The sequence below is a fragment of the Pinus tabuliformis genome, chromosome 7 (assembly GCF_031772625.1).
Source record: "Pinus tabuliformis cultivar Carrire ecotype Pingquan chromosome 7, CPIR1, whole genome shotgun sequence".
Taxonomy (NCBI): domain Eukaryota; kingdom Viridiplantae; phylum Streptophyta; class Pinopsida; order Pinales; family Pinaceae; genus Pinus; species Pinus tabuliformis.
Genome location: NC_142293.1, coordinates 144,902,340 through 144,911,161, shown reverse-complemented (window position 1 = coordinate 144,911,161; position 8,822 = coordinate 144,902,340). Strand labels below are relative to the sequence as shown.

The 8,822-nt window shown below is 30.4% G+C and overlaps 1 long non-coding RNA gene across 1 annotated transcript; it reads right to left on the bottom strand.

Annotated features, from left to right (window-relative positions):
* Positions 1–3,486: 3,486 nt before the first annotated feature.
* LOC149246256 (uncharacterized) lies at positions 3,487–4,174 on the bottom strand. The gene is made up of 2 exons (XR_016265555.1): positions 3,790–4,174; positions 3,487–3,702 (listed from the first exon to the last, which is right to left on the bottom strand). It is a non-coding gene; the product is annotated as an uncharacterized LOC149246256 (long non-coding RNA).
* Between the last annotated feature and the right edge of the window lie 4,648 nt (positions 4,175–8,822).

Here is an 8,822-nt window from a genome sequence, read left to right as displayed (position 1 = left end):
TAACATCTATGTCCTCCTTAGATATGACATTTTTTTTTTAAACCTTGAAACCCAAATGGGAAAACTAGATTGATTGGTGATTTTATTAAGCGAGAACTGATTACACAAAGGTGAGCTATACACAGATTTAGTGTATTGTTACTTGCTAGAAGGAACTTTGTGAATGGTAATGGCTCAACAACAATCTCCACTCATCGTTGAACAAACTCAATGTCTTCTTTTCCTCTTATCATCAAGAAAATTGCTTCCTTGATCTCTCATCTTTGCTACTATCCTTCTCCATTTCCTCCTCTATGTTGAATTAAATGCCCTTCTATATCACAACCTTCATTTTTAATGGGTTTTCTTGGAAGGCCAACCACCACAATGGTTTGTTTGGACATTTTATCAACTTTGACACAAAAAATAATGAAATTCTTTTTACAAAGTTTACATAGCAAGGATCCATTTTGGATGATACCCTCCATTTGCAAATTTTAAAGAATGAGAGATAATATTGAATATAATATTAAATGGAAACTAATGGAAACTAATAATAATAATAATAATTACTACTACTACTAGTATTCACTAAACTAGGCAAACTATTCATTGAATGCTTGCTCATAAACCTCATCAAACCAAAGTCATATGAACCAATACTAGTTAGAATATTTATATTTGTTTTTTTAATTTATCTATATATTTAAAAGTAATCAAAATTCAATAAAAAAAAAAGATAAAAACACTTAATAAAGTTATTGCTAAGTTCACAGTTCATGAAGGTCGGTAAGAAGAAAGTAATTGTGATGTAGGGGTTAAGCAAGGTTGTCACTTGTCTCCTTCCTATTTTGGCATTTATATTGACAACTTAATGATATGTTTCAAAGATGTTGACTGTGTAGCACTACTTTACTTCGAATAATCATCATCCTTCTTTACATTGGGGATATTGTTTGTTTGGCAAGGTGCCTCACTAATTTGGACAAGTAACTATGAATTCAAAATTATTTACATTCTAACACTAGTATGCTAGTAAACATTGACAAGACAAAGGTTATGATAATAAATTTTTTAAAAATCACTTATTTGCTAATTTTATGGATGATAATAACAACTTAGAGGAAATTAATTCATATAAATATATTGAAGTTTACCTTCATTACAAGCTTAATTGAAATTATAGTATTAAGAAAAAGATTCATAGACCAAAGAAAACCTATTTTAATCTTAAGAATAACTATAATAAGTGGTTCTTTAGTTATGGGGAAAAGAATTATGTGAGGCACTTGTTACTCTAGTTAAGTTGTATGGATGTGAGGCTATCATTTCTAAAAAACTCTAAAGAAAATTGGGAAAATCAAAGTGTTTTAAACTTATAATTTTAAAAAGAAAAGTAATACACTCGACGGAGTTGTGCTTTTAGAAGCTTGTGTCCGCACATTAAGAGTATAACTATGATTAGACACCTAATTTACAAGCACAATAGAATTAATATGAAAGGCAATAGACTTCCTAGCATTACTTGAAATTCCATTGAAATTTACTTATTGCTTTAGAGAGGTGGTCAAAAGATGTTAACTCTTGGCTAAACATAAAAGAAGAGGCCACACTCCAAAGTTTTGATATCATTAAAAATATTATTATCTAAATTAAAAGAAAATTTGTGGCGAATCATTAACTCCAATCTCAAAAATAAAAATATATTTATATTGAAACTAGTGTAATGAAGGAATCCAACATTGCTTCACAAGCTTCATAATAAACCAAAATGTTGAACAAATCCTAAAATAAAGTAGAATGGAATGATTTGTCATCTTTATAATATTAATAGCTTATAAGATAAAGAAACACTCCTTTAATATGTCCATATTAAAACTTAATTTCAAAATATTTGCAATGATACTCCCAAGTTTTTAATTCATCTTAGTTCAAAATATTTAAGAAATTTTGTTTAGAAAAATAAAATATTATAACCAAATAATTAACCAACAAAAATTGATGTGAATTAATTTCAAAATATTTGCAATGATACTTGTTTTCCCAAGTTTTTAATTCATCTTAGTTCAAAATATTTGAGGAATTTTGTTTAGAAAAATAAAATATTATAACCAAATAATTAATAAACAAAAATTGATGTGACTTCAGAGTTGTAGTTGTCATCATCAATAATACAATATATTATTTATGCCTAAATTTATATGAAAATTCTTAATTATTAAAAAAAATTAAATAATTTCTTTGTAGTACTGATGTCAATGATAGTTCATCAATATATTATTCATTTTTAAATATAATAATTGATTATTTATTTTAAAGGTGTAGACTAAATAATTTGTTTCATCAAAATTCATTTAAATTCAGTAATACAATTTCAATATTTTTTTGTGATTTAAACTAAGTTTTTGAATGTATAAATAGATTCAACACTCTGAAAAATTCCCTGAGGCACTCGAATTATACAGCTTAAACAATTTAAACACAAATTTTTAAAAATCTAAATAAAAAATAAAAAATAAAATCATTTTTCTTGTAAATTAAACTACACCATTTTTAAATGTAATAATTATGATAAAAATAATGTTTATATTTACTTATTAAAAATATGCATTTCCTTTTTCAAACTCAATTGTTCGAATCTTTATGAGAAGATTAAAGTTTTAAAAGAAAAATTTAGTGTTGAAGTTTCAGTTTTAAAAGATAAGCATTTCCTTTTTCAAACTCAATTGTTCGAATCTTTCTGAAAAGATTAAAGTTTTAAAAGAAAAGTTTAGTGTTGAAGTTTTAGTTTTAAAAGAAAAGTTGTAGTGTTGAAGTTTTATGTTTTTAAAGTATGCAGATTTTATATTATTTTTTATATTTATTTTTAATAATATATATATAAAGAGTAAGAAATTAAAATACTTCTAAATTTTTTAAGAATATTTAAATATGTTTATAATAATTTAAAATTATAAGTGAGCTTATAGAACTTTTTTAGTTTTAGGCAACACATCTCGTAATTATTAAAACTTAATTTTTTATTTCATATTATCAATTATTTTTAGCATTATTATTTCATTATATTTTAAATCTATTATTTTCTTAATTTTCTATTTAATATTATTAACCATTATTATTCTTGAACTTTATTTTGATAACACTCCAGCTTAAATTAAAAGACAAGGAAGACATTTAACAATAATATATTTTATGTTTCAACACAACAAGAATGAGCCATGGAAAATTAAAATTCAAACCACAGAAAAAATACAAAAATTATAAAAATATCCATGAGCGCAAAGTAGATAGTATATCGGTAAATACGGTGGGAGAAAATCCCCAAACCCTATTACATACCTTGCTTACGGGATTTTCTAGACTATAAAATTATCAGAATTAATTCTAAAATCATACTGATCTGAATATGCCTGACATTTTTTTTGGGTGATTTTCATCCCAGGTCGTGTGTTCGAATCCCAGGAACTGAAACGAATGAAGAAGACTTCGAAATAAAGGTACCTCTCCTGTGAGTCCTAGTCCTCTGGCCCTGCGAACAACGAGCGGCCGCCTTTACAGGTTGGAAGTCTGTGGATACAGATCCTGCTTCCATTGATTGCAGTACAAATTATCCTTCTCCTTCCACATGCGCGCTGATTCGGCTATAACACGGTATACGGCACACAAAAACATAGCAAAAATTGCAGATGTAACAGCGGATGTATAAAGACGGAAATGGGGAATCTGCGAAATTTTGGAATCGGGTTTGGAGGAGGAGAAAATGAGGAGAATCATAGAAAAGGCGAGGAAGAAAAAGAGCATATAGCATACCAGGAACGCCATCGACTCATTGTCTCTTTCCAGTAACTCATCGAACTCAGACATTGGACGGGCTTCCATGGACAATCGAACTGCCATCGGTTTCTTGGTCATATTCATCTCAGCCATTCAAACGATGGGATTTTACTTCACAAATCTGCTGCTGCTGAAGAGGCAGGGTAGATATATATATGTGATGATAAGGGTTTTCCGTTCAACCAGGGTTCGAATCGCGTGGAAGCTGCGTCGTAGATGAGAGAAAGTTTCGGAGCAATTGCGTGGAAGTTCGAAAGCGACGACAATGATTCAAGGAGAAATTTCGGTGTAATTTACAGAATAATAAAGGCGTGTCCCTTTGAAATTGGGAATTGAATTTTATAATGGGACCTTCGGTTGGTTTATGTTGATGTATGCCTTAAGGCACATTAATAAATGTTTTTTATTATTATATAAATATTTTTTATTTTATAAATAATTTATTTCTAATTAATACTTAATTGAGTTATATATATAAAAGTTTAATTTTAGATTTTCAAATATCGTAAATAAGCATGTCTTATCATTAAGATTTGGTTTTTGAAAATAATGGCTATCGCAGAGTTCAAGGTCTCAAGGCTTTTCAAAGAGCCAGTAAAGATTCTAGGGTTAAGCTATCTCGAGATGATCCTATCTCTAAGGTGCAGCTCTCGTTTATTCAAGAGACCACTAGCAGGATTGCCCATATTCTTAAAAAGAATAAAGTACCATTAGAAATTCTCTGAGATCTGTTAAGGACCTTATTGACCCTAAAGACATGAAATGTGTCTACTCGATCTCCTATTCCTGTGGGATTCCCTATATTGGAGAAATTGGTCGCTCCATTAACAAGAGAATCCAGGAACATGCAACAGACATTAGACACAACTGCTCTCACTCATTAGTTGTAGTTGAACATGCTGAGAAATACAAGCACCATGTCTACATTAAAGATGCAAGGCTCATTGCAAGGGATGATCACTTCCACCATAGGAAGCTAAGAGAGGCTATTGAGATTGAAAAACATGCAATCAATTTCAACTGAGATAATGGTTGGAAACTGAGTAAAAGTCAGATTCGGGCACTCTCTTCTTGATTTCCCCCTATTATTTCTTATTAATTAATTATTAAGTTAAAATATTCAATTTTAATTTCATCCCCATTTTATTGAATTTTATTATTCTTAATTCATAACTTTATTTCTTTATTTAATATTTAATATTAATTTATTTATTAATAATTTTGTTGTAAGGTGTTTCCCTTTGAGAACAACATCCCCAAATGCCATTATGTGTTGTTGTTAGCTATCCATTTTCTATGTTAGACGATAGAACTATCTTCTACCATTAGATCAATACCTCCATCACCCGGCATATCTGGGTGGTTACTAAAGTCAGGTGGGATTTTGGTTATTCAATTCCATGGGAATATTGTTGTACCTCCATCACGATTCGAGTGGGACTTTAGTTATTCCATTTTGTGTGAGTATCTCTTTTACAAGCATTGTTCCAACGACCCTAATCATGCTTATGTTCCTCCTACTTGTGTATATTAGGCAACGCAGAGTGGGCCAGAACAGAGGAGTACAACACAGAGGATTAATGGTCCATCACCACCCAAAACATGGTTGGTTGGTTTCTTGTAGGGGATCTTGCCACTAAGGGACTTGGGCATCGAGTGTTTAGTAAGACGCGCTCCCCCAGTACAAATTTGTGATGCTACAAGGTTTGAAAGAGGGATTAGATTGTGCATTTTGTCTGAGCAGATTTGAAGGTTCATATGTCCTGGGATTGCTTCCCAAGAAGCCAACGGAATGGAGGATAGGGGGTCTCAGCTCCTGCAAGCCTTTGTGTAGAGATAAAATGTACTCAAAGGAAGAGAATCTGAGTCACTAAGATTTATAAGGGAAGTCAGTTTCCAGCAGACTAGGCTGTCGGAATCTGTGGGATCTGGGATTGGGTGTTTTAGCAATGGGAGAAAGAAAGAGCTTTGAATCTAAGAGGCCGAAGAGGAGGTGAGGGAGTTGCAATTCTCTTGTCGATTTTCTCATTGTATAGTCGTGGCTGATGTTATGTGTCAACATCGATGGAGCGATATCAAACATTTGATTTATTTTTTATAGGCTCCCAGATGATCACGATTGATAATAGCCACATGGATTTCACAGAGGTAAAGGCCAGAGATAAATAAGAAACGAATCGCAGAGCGACACAAACAAAAATAATGGGTGGATCTTCTACTGAAATTGGCCAGAAGAGATCCATGTCTGAGATCATCGACTTCAACAGATTTCAGTCTCACAGCAAAAACAACAATACACTGCTTCCACTTACCAAGCATCGACGAGGAGATGAGCAAAAATGGTTTTTTATTTCTAAGGATATTGTGGAATTGTGGACTAATGACAATGAGAAAGGGGGTGCAACCGATAGAATAAATATATTCTCACAATGCTAGAAATTTTAAATTGACTAATTTTTCATAGACCAGTAGAAATTTGTAAATTGCAATGTATTTAATGCCGCATGTTTAATGAATAGTTTCAGTATTGGATTTAATTTTATTGTATTATGTCTGAAAATTTATTACAGTCTATATTTAATAAAATTTATTCTATTTAGTAGTGATATAGCCAAATGTATATTTTACATTTAAGCCAAAGAAAATTACATGACCAAGTTCAACCTATTAAATCTTAGTCAAAAATTGAATAATAAGACACCAAAAAGATTAAAAACCGAAATAATTAGTTAACCTAGTAAAAACAAATTTGACACATCTATTCCTGCCCTTAAATTTCTCTACTCGACTTAGCTATTTCAAAAATTATTACAGTCTATATTTAATAAAATTTATTTTATTTTCAAAAATTATTGTTACTTGTATTTAATAAAATTCATTATATTCTTAACAAATTTAACCCATCAAATTTTAGCCAAGACACTGAAATTTTAATAAACTGAAATAACAATAAAGCACCAAAAACCTTAATAAGGCTAAATGTCATAGAGCAATACATGATGTTGTTTAACATAAAGTTTAAATTTTCCTAACTATCATTTTGTATGACACATCTAAACTTGTCTACCCGTCTTAACTATTTCAAAAAATATTGCAGTATATATTTAATAAAATACTGAAAATCTTAGTACACTAAGATAACAATAAAACACCAAAAATCTTAATAAGCCTAAATGACATAGAGAAATACATGATGTTGTTTGAAATGAATTTTAATTATTTCCTAAATATCATTTTGTATGACACATCTATTATTTTCTTAAACTTCTTTACTGGTTTTAACTATTTCAAAATTTATTGCAGTCTATATTTAATAAAATTTATTCTATTTTCAAAAATTATTGTTACTTGTATTTAATAAAATTCATTATATTCTTAAACTATCTTGTCTCCCCTACTTTTAGAAAATTATTGTTGTCTCTTTAAACAAAAATATTAAAAAAAAACCAACAATAATATACCAAAAAAATTATTTTTCCCTTTACTTTTTAAATTTTAAATTAAACATATAAGAAACTAAAATAATACCAAATTGAAAAGAAAAATAATCCCTCCCTTGGTATTACTTGGCACCAGGCATAACACCATTTCTGAATATTTTTTTTATAGCAACCTTACATTCCCGTTATTGTAATTTATTTGGAATTTATGATTGTAAACATTGAGAGATCAACCAAATCATTGATTTACAGCTTGCAATTCATTTAAAATTGCCATAATCCATGTCAATATTCACCTAATCATTTGATTTCATTAATTCATAGTACTTCGAACTCATAGTACTTCAAACTTGCAATGAGTGATCTCACGAGAAAATAAATTATTTGCATAATGGTATTCCAAACAGTTGAAGGTAAGGTAAATCTATGAGTTTATTAAGTATTTCCTTTCAAATAAAATGGTAAAAGGGAGTAAAGTTATTGCATGGGAATTCAAGGCATGTGGTCTATACATCATGCATTTGATAACATGGAATTTAGATATATATATTAAATTGAAAATTAATTAATTATTAGATTAGATTGAGTAAGGTTCAAAAGTACACTTGTGATTTTCGAGCCCAAAATTTTGTCCTTGCCACTCATATTTTTCTTCTTGTATTTGCCTTTCATTTTGATCTGAAGTTGGGAGGAAAATACGAGACGATGATGATAATAATGAGAGTTCGACAACATATGAATGAATCTCTGACAGGTGAGAGCCTAAATTGTTGATGGATGGACATGGTGATATTTAATTAATTAGTATGCAGTGGCAACATGCAAGCACCGTGACATGTCTAGTCTACTCCCTTCGCTCAGCCGAGACTTCATGGCCTGAAAGAAAATCCATCCCTTTCAAAATACTTAGTCTTCCTTATTCTAGAGTATTTCTTCGATCTCATTTCATTTGACTGCCCACTGACCTTAGTTGTGTCACCTACTGATATGGCTTTCTTTCAAAAGCATAAAATAGTGTGAAAGGTCATTTCAATGTGCTTTATCGCTACTTTAACCCCTTGAAGGTGTGCAACTTGGATACCATTTATTTTATAGAGGCTTACTTTCACCATCGCTTTCAAAAGCTAGGGAAATGTTGTAACACAAATGGAATAGGCCTTTATTTCTCCAAGTCGTAGAGTTCCGTAAAATAACCCAAGGTTCTTCATCGGAGATCTATTTATTCATATTGTACATCAAGCACAGCTTGAAACTGAAGTGAGTTGGGTAGAATTTCCACTCTTTACCTGAGGGGCAATAGAAAGTTCGATTTCCATGAACCAACTCCCAAGAAGAAATAGAATAAAATGGTCATAAACTATTGGTTTGATATAGAAATAAGAGGGCGAGCCTACCTTCAAACTGAATCTTTCCTAGCATTTATATAAATTGGAAATTTCATTGGATTTTCCGAATGGGAATGAGTATTAATGACATTTTCATAAACATGCAACCCGTCAATAATATGTTTTGTATCAATATGAGCACGTCCAAAAAAACGGGTATTAAAAAAGTTTACATATCAAATAC